Here is a 12,142-nt window from a genome sequence, read left to right as displayed (position 1 = left end):
AATAAGTTTAATTCAACAGTAATTTCTCTACTCACTAGGCATTTTTTTGCTAATACAAAAGATCTTGTTGAAAAGGCTTGTCAACCAGCATACACCCACATAACCCAAGTACTTCCAAACTTCAATATAAGGATCTCATACACTCCCACTACTTTTCCCATTTTCGTCCTTGGGATTTCATACAATCCCATGGCTTTTCCCATTTTCATCCTCCTTAATGCATCATTTACCTTTATCATTTACCCAAATCACTCCAATCTTTCATATCGTTTCCATTAAAAAATTTATCAAAACAACTTATCATTTCTGTTTAATCTACTCTACTTTTGATATCAAAAAAAGAACATCCTAGAACGTAGGAAGTGTACAAGGGTCAACAATCAAGAATAAAAATTACAAGAATCAATAAAAACAAGAAGAGAAGAGAATGATTGGTTTCGCAAAATAGACAACCAATCCAATAAAGTTCTAAAGAAAAAAAAGCTTGAGGTCAGGTATGGATCTCTCAATATCATCAAAACATCTACTATTTTTTTCCTTCCAAAGACACCACATTAAGCAGTGGGGAATGATTCTACATATATTCCCATTTTGATGACGACCAAACCGACCTAGCAAGCAAGCTAGAAGCCCGACAACTGATTGTGGCATAACCCAACTTACTCCAAATAAACCAAAAACCATAGGCCACAAATCCATAGCAACCGGGCAATGAAGAAAAAGATGATTAAGTGATTCATCATTACACTTGCACATATAACTCCAATCCAATATCCAAATCTTCATTTTTCTCAAATTGTCAATTATCAAGCATTTTCCCAAAGCAGCAATCCAAACAAAGAAAGCCACTCAAGCAGGAATCTTCTGCTGCCAAATGCTTTTCCATGAAAAACAAAAATCAATAGAGTCCGCTAGAAGACTACAATAATCTTTAACCATAAATCCCTTACTTCTATTTGGTTTCCAACATATCTTATCCTCCCCAACCACCCTTATTGATGAGCCATATATTGTAGCCATGAAGCTCGACACAGCATCCAATTCCCGAACATGAAAAACCCTAAAGAAGCATACATCCCAAAAAAGGAATCCATTAGTGAACTTCATAAGCTCAGTCACACTTGCCTCCTTATTTCTGAAAAATCTAAACAATTTTGGATAACTAAGAGCAAGAGATGTCTCCCCACACCAATAGTCGTGCCAAAATTTTACCCTCAACCCATCACCAATATCATACAGAATGTAACAAAATAAGGAAGGGCATCCCAGACTTAACATTTTTCCATAACCCAACACCATAAGGACCAGGAAACAAAATTGGAACACCAACGACCCCATCTACAACCATATTTCACTTCTAACACTTGCCTAAACAGAGCATCCTTTTCAAGCCAAAATCTCCAAAGCCACTTCCCAAGCAAAGCTTCATTAAAAAGTGTCACTTTCCTAATCCCCAAGCCACCTAAAGATACAGGAGTACAAACAGCAACCCATTTAACCAGGTGAAATTTGGGTTCATCCCCTATCCCACCCCATAAGAAATTCTGCAAAATTTTTGCAATTCAATTAACCTCAAAAGCAGGAATAGAAAATAAAGATGGAAAATAAGTAAGCAAATTTGATAGAGTGCTTTAATTAAAGTAACTCTCCCTCCCTTGGATAAATATAAATGTTTCCATCCCGCTAATAACACTCTTTGATCTTCATCTTTTACTAACACCCACTAAACTATCATCATACTAAATTTGACAACTAATCATAGTCAGCCATCAACTATCCCCTTATGTAGCATGGATTCCAACGAAGACACGATGATACAACAATTCTTGAAAAACTAGGATACAACACGATATTGACACGCCAAATATTCTAAGTGGACAAATAAATTTGAAAATCAATAGGAGAGTGACCCTAGTTTTTAGGCAATATTTTAATGGAAGTTATGATTGTATTTTTACAAGATTATCCTTTAGTTTTGTCTCTATTTAAACATAGGGATGTAGGGGTATTTTAGAACAAAAAAAATCTGATCTAAACAAGAGAAACCCCTTAAATAGTAGTATAGATATAAAAAAATTTGGTATCTATTGTGTATTTTAGGTTGTAAAATACGTCACACCATCTAAATATGTTTTAATATGTTAAAACATGTCTAATATTAGTTAAAAAACAATAGTCTATAGCAAAGATGTACAATGATAACCATAAATAAGAAATAAATAAAACAATGTATCTAAATGATCTTGCTAACTAACCATTTAACAATAATCTTAATGATAAATCATGTATAATTTTAATGGAAATTAATTTAAAATCAAATTTTTTAAAAAAAATATTCTAACCTAAGTACCTAACCCAACTATCCAGACCTATCGGTAATAATTTTACCAATGGATAAAAGGACTAAACTAGCAAAAGGTCCAACCAGTCCAAAAGGACCAAATCAAGTAATAATCTTACAAATGGATAAAAGGACTAAAATAGCAAAAGGTCCAACCAGTCCAAAAGGACCAAACAACAAAACTAACTGAAAGTTGTAGAGGAAAAATACTAAGCAAGCAGCAAATGCTAGGGTGGGCAAGAGACAGAGAGTTGACCGAAGGGGTGTGATGGGTTGCTTAAAGCACTAGCATTGGATCTTTCATTTTTTTTTTTTTAAACCTACTTTAACGCATCAAGAAATTACTTTATCTACTTTAACATACCATTTAACAATACACCCTACATCTCATCTTCTATTTTAACATTTGATACATTAAAATAATATAAACAATCTAAAAAATAAAAAAAATAATATAAACAACCTAAAAAATAAAAAACCTTTTTCATTCATCTCTCTCTCTCTCCCCCCCAATTCAACGTTTTTCTTCTTCTCAAAACCCAAATCAGCTAAACCCAACAAATCAAACATCAAACCCAAAACAACCAAACCAAATCCAACATCCACACAAATCAACCGAAAATCAACCCAGCAACCACCACCCACAACCTACCATCACCGCCAACCTTGAGAGAATCAGCAAAACCTTTTATGAAACCCTAAAAGCTAATATGCATAAATCGAAACCGAAACCCTAAATCGCTTTGGTCGAAGATGACCAAAACAAAAACCCTTCTGTTGGAGGGGTAAGATCCCAGTACAGAGTAGAGCTCCATGGGCCCAGCCCGAGGAGGTGGAAGTGCTCATTCCCTCATTTGTTCTGACCCAATCCACAGATGAGAGCCCGAGAATAGGGGCCAAAAAGGCCGACTGCCCGAGGAGTCCAAGAGCGTGTTCCTCGAGAGGCATTGAGTAGGCCACTTGAACCAAAGGACAAAATACAGAGGAAGGCGGTAGAGACATGCAAACAAAGAATAGGGGAAATGTCCAAGTAAAGTACCCATCAACTCCACATTCAATGCATTGCACCAACTCAGTTGGCCGCATTAATGATAGAATGACCCCTAAATAGTACCCTCACAACTTGCAGCACATTCTACCGACTCTAACAAAACCCTAATGGGACAAGCATCCAAAGAAAGATCAGTGGCTGTACAAGTGGAGGGCTAGGATGCAATTCAGATAGCTACATAAAGAAAGGAAACACCTCCAAAAAGGGAGGACGAAAAACTTGGAAAACAAACATACTTTGCGTAAAACTACCATATAACCGAGCCTTGAAAATTGTATGAACTAGCTCTTCTCGGACCAACCTGAGGAAGAGTTAATATCAAAATCTACTTCTCTTATGAGTAACTTGATATTTTTCCATTAACTTAAAAGCTAAATCATATAAGCACACTAAGGTTGACCTTGAAAACCCATTCTCTACAAATTAATTGTATTGGGCCATCATATAGTAGCTCTCTATCTAGCTTGAGTTTAAACTGATTTTCACTTGCTTACACCTTCAATTATGAGATAAGGACAAAGAGGAGAGAGAGCAAAAAGATCAATGAAGCAATAGAGTTTCAGTGAGGGAATTTGTGAGAGGAAACTGGTTGAGAGAGCAATACCCAAGCTTTCAGTACAGAGACAGAGAGAAGAGAAGAAGAGGAGCGGCATAGGGTGATGGGTGAGAGACGATAACAAATAGTTTCTTATTAGAAGGGAGAGAACATTTAATAAAAAAAAATAGAGAAAAAATATATATCAATTGTTGTTGTACACTTCCATCAGTATAAGCACATTGTAGCTCATGTCAAATTTTTTTGGCATTTGAGACATCCAATGGAGGTGATTTTTTTGTTTAGTGTGCTTAACACTAAAAATTTAGCATTTAGAACATCCAATGCTAGTGCTCTTATGAGTCATTGACACATTGATTGTTGGTTGAGAGCATGAGGTTTGCCAAACATTACAACACGATGGCCCAGAGAGAGAGAATAGAAGGGCATTGTTTAAGGAGAAATTTGCATGTTGAAGGTTCAATCTGCTACCAATGACTATGAGCATGCCAAGTAAGCAAATCAAAGCATTTTTCTCTCAATTTTTTTAGCCAGTCATGTTGCTACCTTATCCTTGCCATGCCCCAATTAAAAAATGAATTTTTTTGTTTAGACACTCCGTAGACACGTGACAAGGATGTACAGACGCATACACAGGCACGGGAATGACATGGAGGCATGACATTTAAAAAAAAAAAAATAGGACCCATGTACAGCATGACACGTCTAGTAAATAATTATCAAATATATTGTTAAGCATTTATTTTTCATATAATGTAAAACACATTATCAATCTAAGAGCAATAATGGATAATAAAGTGATTTCATGACTATTAAAGGATTTTCTTTTTTTTGATAAGTAAGAAGAAAATATTATTAAAAAAGAAGGAATAGCAAGAAAATACAAGGAGTTCACGGTAGCGAACAAAAAGACACAAGTAGCCACAAACAGCCAATAAGCTATTCTAATAGGCGAAAAGAAATCCATAAGGATAAAACAATCCGAGAGACCCCAACATCGAGACCAATCAAAGAGGGTCTGTTGGCATAAGTCTAATAACTAAACCACAGTTTTCCCCTTATCCTCAAAAGAACGCCGATTCCATTCAATCTAAATAGTCCACATTAAACAACCGGGGACCAAATTCTAAATATCAGAACTATGCTTCCCAAGCCAATGATACCAACAAAATAATAAGTCCCCTACTGAACCTGGCATGATCCAATCGATCCCAAACAACTGAAGCATATACGTCGACAAAGAATGAGGTATTGGACATAAAAGTAATAGATGATCCACATATTCCGCATTACAACAACACATACAACGACTCGCCAAAGGGCGACCACAAAACATAAGGTTATCCAAAGTTAAAATCTGACCATGAGCTGCTGTCCACATAAAAAATGCCACCATTTTAGGAACCTTGACTTTCCAAATGCCCTTCCAAGGGAAAGTGGAAGGAGCTACATTTCGAATCTTATGATAAAAAGACCAAATGTCAAACTTCCCACTTCCATTAAAACCCCAACAAAGCCTGTCACACCCTTCACCCCTAAGAATCTGGGTTTCGATGAAATGGAGTATGAAGCCGCTAACTCCCAATCATCAAATTCCCTATAAAATCTCAAACTCCACACTCTGTCATTATCACCCACTAGAATGCTTAACACTTCAGAAATACAAGCTTCTTTATTGGCTGAACACAAAAATATGTGAGGATAAAGAATTTTAAGAGGAACATTCCCAGTCCATTTATCATACCAAAAAAAAATACAAGAACCATCTCCCACCACAAAAGACAAATTCTTAGCGAAATTTTCTCACCCTTCACTAATACTCCACCATAAACCACAACCATGAGCCCTTCTGCAAACTCTTGTGCACCAACCCCCTTTCCCCTCCCCATATTTCATGGCTATGACCCTCCGCCATAGATGAGTGATTTCATGGCCATACATCCAAAGTCATTTCCCTAATAAGGCCTGATTAAAGGACACCAAGTTCCGAATTCCCAATCCACCCAATTCACGCGATAAGAAAACTTTTTTCCAAGCCACCAATGGATATTTGAAACACTCAACTGAAGAACCCCACAGGAAATTCCTCTAAATACGTTCCAATCTAGTCGCCACAGCTTTAAGGATAGTGAAAAGGAAAAGGTAATAAGTCAGAAGGCTTGAGAGGGTACTTTTCAACAAAGTGAGTCTACCACCCTTTGACAAGTAAAGCCGCTTCCAGCCTGAAAGCTTCTTTTCCATCCTCTCAAGAATCGGATTCCAAATCGAGGCTATTTTAAACAAGGTTCCCAATAGCATGCCCAAGTAAGTCATAGACAAACTACCCACCTTGCAGTAAAGAATATTAGCCAAAGTCTGAATATTGCTCACCTCCCCAATAGGGACAATTTCACTTTTCCCCACATTCACCTTCAAACCAATAAAAGCTTGAAAACAAGTCAAAACCAACCTAACAAAAAGAATCTGCTCTCTAGAGGCTTCACAAAAAAGAATTGTATCATCAGCGAATAAAAGGTGAGAAATGTGAATACCAGTTGAATGTTTAGGACCCACATGAAAGCCTTGAATGAGGCCACCTTCCTCAGTTCTCTTCAGAATACGACTTAAAACCTCCATGATCAAAAGAAAGAGAAGGGGAGACAAAGGATCACCTTGTCTTAGATCTCTAGAGCTACCAAAGAAGCTAATAGGAGATCCATTAACCAAAACTAAGAAGCGAACAATAGTGACACAAGTCTTCAACCAACTCCTCCATCTACCCCCAAAACCCATCATCTCCAAAAGATAAAACAATGTGTCCCAATTCACATGATCATAAGTTTTCTCAATGTCTAACTTACACACCACCCTTGGAGCATGACACTTCAGTCTACTGTCTAAACATTCATTAGCAATAAGCACCGAGTCCAAAATCTGCCTGCCACCAACAAAAGAATTCTGCGACTCCGAAATGAGTTTATCCAACACCAACCTCAATCTAAATGCTTTCTTTATTTTGTGAAAATGTACTCGATTCCTCTTATTCCAATTGTGTCCCTCCCAAGCCCGGTAATTTTTTTTTTTTAAAAAAGGACATAGCTAGGATATGCATGCAAAAGCGTCCCAAATGTGTCACATGTCCGACATGGATACAACACCCCAAATGAAGTGCATGTGCATGGACATGCGGGCATGTTCAAGCCATGTCAAGCCATTTTGCTAGGTTTGTGCCTCATGGAAATGATGCCCCAAACTGATTGGATTTTTATTTTTTTTTAAGAAAGATATTTGATTGGATATTGATTATGCATTGTGAGATATTGATGGTGCAATAAGTAGGTTATTGATTGTGTTGTGTGTGTGTTCTAACTGCCACATCAAGCATATCCTAGGTTGATTTGAGTTTTATAAATTGCTATCAAGAACCTCAAAACTATAAATACACTAAAAGTTTTGGAGAATAGCATAGTTGTAGCTAGTGCTTTTTATTAGGTTATTACAAATGGAATCAAAGTCAACCTAGTAACTTTGTGTGGGCTTGGAGCAATGCCCGTAACATGGCTATAACACGGCCCTAACAGGAACATCAAGGATTTGAGTAGAGGAATTTGTGATTCCCTGGATTGATTGGATATTAATTGAGTGTATGTTGTGTGGGTGTGTTGCGAATCCCAAATCCCACATCAAGCACACACAGGGCTAATCTAGGCTTTATAAACTACAAGAAGTCTCATTGTGACTACTAATCCTTTTGCAATATAGCACAAATGTGGTTAACACATTTCCTTGGGTCATTACAATAGCCATCTCCTAAATACACCATTTTTTTTCATTTCTTCTCCTCAATTACCTCCCTCAAAGGCTACCAAACATACCTTATCTAGTCCAAGGTGTGGGATCCAAGATTTAATAAACACTAACCAATAACTTAGCATATTGGAGGAGACCAGGGGAAGCTCAATCAACAGGGAAAAAGGCCACAAAAGACATCGCCATGCTCTGACACCATCCATGGCCAAATAAGAGATAAAAGAGAAGTGTGTAATGCACCGCTTCAAGGCCTTTGTCATCAGCAACAATGGCAATAATTAACTTATAGAACATTTTGATTGATATGTTAATAACAAATCAAAACAACCAAAAGCTTTCTTAACAAGATGATATGCGAAGAGAGACAAAATTAGAGTTCAATGAGAGAGGGATATAGGGCAAGGCAAGGCCGAATCATGGGTGTCCCAACCCAATTCCTATTCCATCAAACTTTTGGGTTGAGCGAGGAATTTTGGTATAGGAGAAGATGAAATAAGTTTTCCATCCTTAATGAGGTGGTTTAAACATTGATGAAAGAAAAAAAGAGAGGGGCAACTGTGAGAGTACAAAGAAATGAGTTTTTTGAGAATAGAACATCGATAAAAAAAATATTATATATATTGATAATTTCAATATTAATTTTAGGGATAATTACACTTTACCCACCTGTGGTTTGCCTCTAATTTGATGTGCCTACCTGTGGTTTAAAGTCTGACATTTTGCCCACCCGTGGTTTATTCCGTTTATGCTCTGTAACCCACCTCTGTTAAAAAGAATGGTAAATATGTATTTTTGCACTATTCTTATGTCTCTCTCCTCCCAAAACATAAAAAACATAAAAATTCAAGAGAAAACAAGATCAAAATATGCTATTGGTAAAAAAAATTATGCAATTTCTTAGAACTTCAACTTGTATTTGAACCTATCATCTCAACCACAAGCAAACAACTATTCAAATTTAGAATCAAATTTTTACAGATGAATTCAAGAACAAATGAAACTTAAGAACAAATGAATTCAACCCAGGCATATATTTGAAACTTAAGAACTAAGAACCCAAATCAACCACCACCAGAATCTCAGATCGACCACCGTGACAACCCAAAATCTCAGATCGACCACCACCAGAACCCAAATTGCAACCTACATGTCACGCTCCTCAAAACCCAGACCCAAATCAGTCATGCTCCTCCTCCACAAATCAAAACCCAAACCCATAGATTGGCCAGAAGAACTTCGAGTTCCATTTGAGAGATTTGGAGCTATCAGGGACGTGTATATTCCCAACACCACCCACGGCAAGCAAACCCAACCCATTAGTAAGCAAACCCAGCACCACCCATGCCCATGGCCAAAACCCATCACCCACAGCCAAAACCACCCACGTCGATTTCACAACCCACTAACCCACGCCAATTTCGCAACCCACTGACCCATGTCGATTTCGCAACCAAAACCATCAACCATAGATCAACCCATCAACAAATCATAACCACTGATCAACCCAGAACAAACCAATCCTGAAACCCATTAGACCTGAACCCATCAAACCCACGAACAACCCATAACCACCGACGGGTTGGCAAAGACTGAAGATGGGTCGGTGACGAGAGAAAAAATAAAGAAAATGGTGAGAGTGAAGACCGAAGCGATGAAGAGTGATGAAGCCTGAAGACTGAATAGAGAGTGATGAAGAGGCAAAGAAATGAGAGAGAGACGTGGGAGACAGAGAAGTGGGAGACAGCTAGAGGAGAGAGAAAAATTAGTAAAACATAAATACAAGCATAGTTCACCTATATTCAGTCATGTTTGCTAGTTTGGATGAGCTTCTGGGCATAAGTTCTTAAGCAATCAAAAACCCTAACTTTTTGATCTGTTTTGTGTTTTGATTTTGAAAAAAAACGTGTTAGAGTAACGACAGACAGGGAGGTGGGTTACGAAGCATAAACGGAATAAACCACGGGTGGGCAAAGTGTCAAACTTTAAACCACGGGTAGGCACATCAAATTAGAGGCAAACCACAGGTGGGTAAAGTGCAATTATCCCTTAATTTTATATATAATGTTAAGATGAATAACCAAGAATATACAAAAATATAAGATTTAGAACAAAGGAATCCTCTTATAGATAGGGCTAACCCTTATTAATGATAAAATGGTGTAGAGTCGCTTGACATGGTTCAATCATATTCAGATGAGAGAAATTTTGTAAGAAAGAGCAAGTTGATTTAAGTTTAGGAAACGGGAAAGAACAAAAATAACATTAGTAAAAGTATTAAAAAGGGACATGTCAATTAGAGAAGTAACACAATATGACTTCAAATAGAATAAAATTGAAAAAAAAAAATACATGTGATCAACCTTAACTAATTTGTCAAGAATTCATAGCTGACTCAAAAAATTTGGGACTCAGGCTTAGGCTTTGTTGTTGTTGACAAAAGGCAAGGCAAGACAAGTCTTATCCTCAAAGCAAGATGGGAGAATTTTCCCATCATTGAGTTCAACCATACCAATTCCATGGTTGATATGAAAATTTTCAACCAAGACAAAACAAATTTACAACCACCTTTGGGCATTTCATAGGGATGAAAAGAGAGAATGGAAGGAGAAAGTATCTCATACATCGAAATATGCACCTACATTCTTACAACATGCAAATTTGCATGGCTATGAGATCCACACATTGTTACAAGAATATAGAATAGAAGTAGAAAGTATCTCATGCATTGAATACATGCACCTTCCTTCTTACAAGGTGTAGAACTCACATTACTGTGAGGTCTATACATGGTGAAAAGAATAATACCTATATAAGATAATTATTGGAGAGAAGAAGTACGAAACAATAATTAAAGACAAATTACTATTTTTTGAAGAGGAAAGAGGAAAAAAACACATAAGTAATTGATAATGTCAAAGATAACAAAGATTTCATGTCATTTCAAAATTGATGTATCTTTTTATCTATCCATTTTCCATCATCTCTCCTCAACCTCTTATTGTCTCTTATTTTGATAATTTACTAATAGTTTCCTTCTTTACACCAAAGCACCAAGAACTCTTGGGCACCCTTTCTTGCAAAGCCAATTTTCAAGAGTGAATTCTACCATGGTATTAGAGCTAACCACTACGTTAAATAATTAGACGTAACTCATTGAGTATGGGATCAAATGAGTTGCAACTTGTGGTTAGATTTCAAAGGAAGCGACCTAGATATTAGACTAAAATAACTGATAGATAAGTAAAGCTGCCAAAAAAGAGAAAAGACTACCATCGGACCAGTGAGCCATCATGGACGTCCACATGATAAACTTAACTATATGAACATCTACATAGTAAGTTTAACTATGTATTTATAATCTTTTGAACACCCCTTTTTCTAGAATAAGTTATACACATGAGTTCCTAACAAACCCATGTTCTTAAAAGGAAAACACTTACTCTTAAAAGGAATAAAAATAAGAACCAAGAACATACAACAACAAAACTTGGTCTTATAATTTGGGGTTAATTATATATCAAAATTAATTATTTTTTTTATCTATTTATTAAAAAATTAGGCTACAAATAGTAGGATTTGTGCTTATAAATTTGAATTTGAGAGATTAAAATCTAAATATTAAATAAATTTAAATCATCAAGAAATTAGATTTTACAAATTCATTATGATTTTAAAGCTTTAAAACCCTTGAATTTGAAAATATAACTAAAATCAATAGATTTAAAATCTATTGATTTAAAATCCAAATCTAAAGTGATTTGAAACCCAACCTAAATGATTCAAAGATTTTCCTTTCCTTCAATTTCCCTTCAAATTTTGAAAAAAAAAATAGTTGGAAGAAATGAGGAAATAGAGAAGGTACCTTGAGAGATCAAAACCCCAACCCCTTTTCGGTAATGAGCTTGCGTTCTTCGCAGTCGCCGCTCAGATCTACAGGTTCTTCGGCTTGTCGAAAATGAAGGAATTGCAGGTCTAAGGGCAACCGCTTGGAAATTTATAGTGAAGCAGAAGGGTAATTTCGTAAACATACTACTTAGGGTTAGCGCAACTGATTTCATTTGCCTGCGCCTGAAGGTTCGCGTTCGCACAGGTTTTCAAAATGCATTTGTGCAGTTAGCTTTACTAATTTCACGCCACCGTGATCCAGGTGAGAAGTGGGAACAGACCAATTATATACATTCTTGGGCACTCAAAATTGGCAAAAATAATATCTTTGGTTACATATTTTGGCTTTATTTCTAATTTTGTTGTGGCGAAAATGCACTTTTGGTCCCTATATTTTGGGTCAATTCCTATTTTGGTCCCAAAATTGATTTCTTTGCTAATGTCATCCCTAAAAAAAGAAAATCGTTTTTAAAATGGTCCTTTCCGTCAGCTAAACGGAAAAATTGACGTGGCTAACGGA

General features: G+C 36.5%; 1 protein-coding gene across 4 annotated transcripts in view; it reads right to left on the bottom strand.

The window, feature by feature from the left end:
- The window catches only part of LOC142624411 (uncharacterized), a 34,666-nt gene extending 22,771 nt beyond the window's left edge, over positions 1-11,895 (bottom strand). For 3 of the 4 annotated variants that reach the window (XR_012842327.1, XR_012842329.1, XR_012842328.1), the window contains exon 1: positions 11,600-11,894. The gene's annotated coding sequence lies outside the window, so the exon portion shown is untranslated. Of the gene's footprint in view, positions 1-11,599 lie in introns of all 4 variants that reach the window. The other variant, XM_075797976.1, reaches the window with a different exon arrangement.
- Between the last annotated feature and the right edge of the window lie 247 nt (positions 11,896-12,142).

This window comes from Castanea sativa, chromosome 2, assembly GCF_040712315.1.
Source record: "Castanea sativa cultivar Marrone di Chiusa Pesio chromosome 2, ASM4071231v1".
In the NCBI taxonomy this organism is placed as follows: Eukaryota; Viridiplantae; Streptophyta; class Magnoliopsida; order Fagales; family Fagaceae; genus Castanea; species Castanea sativa.
This window is presented reverse-complemented; position numbering and strand designations above follow the sequence as displayed.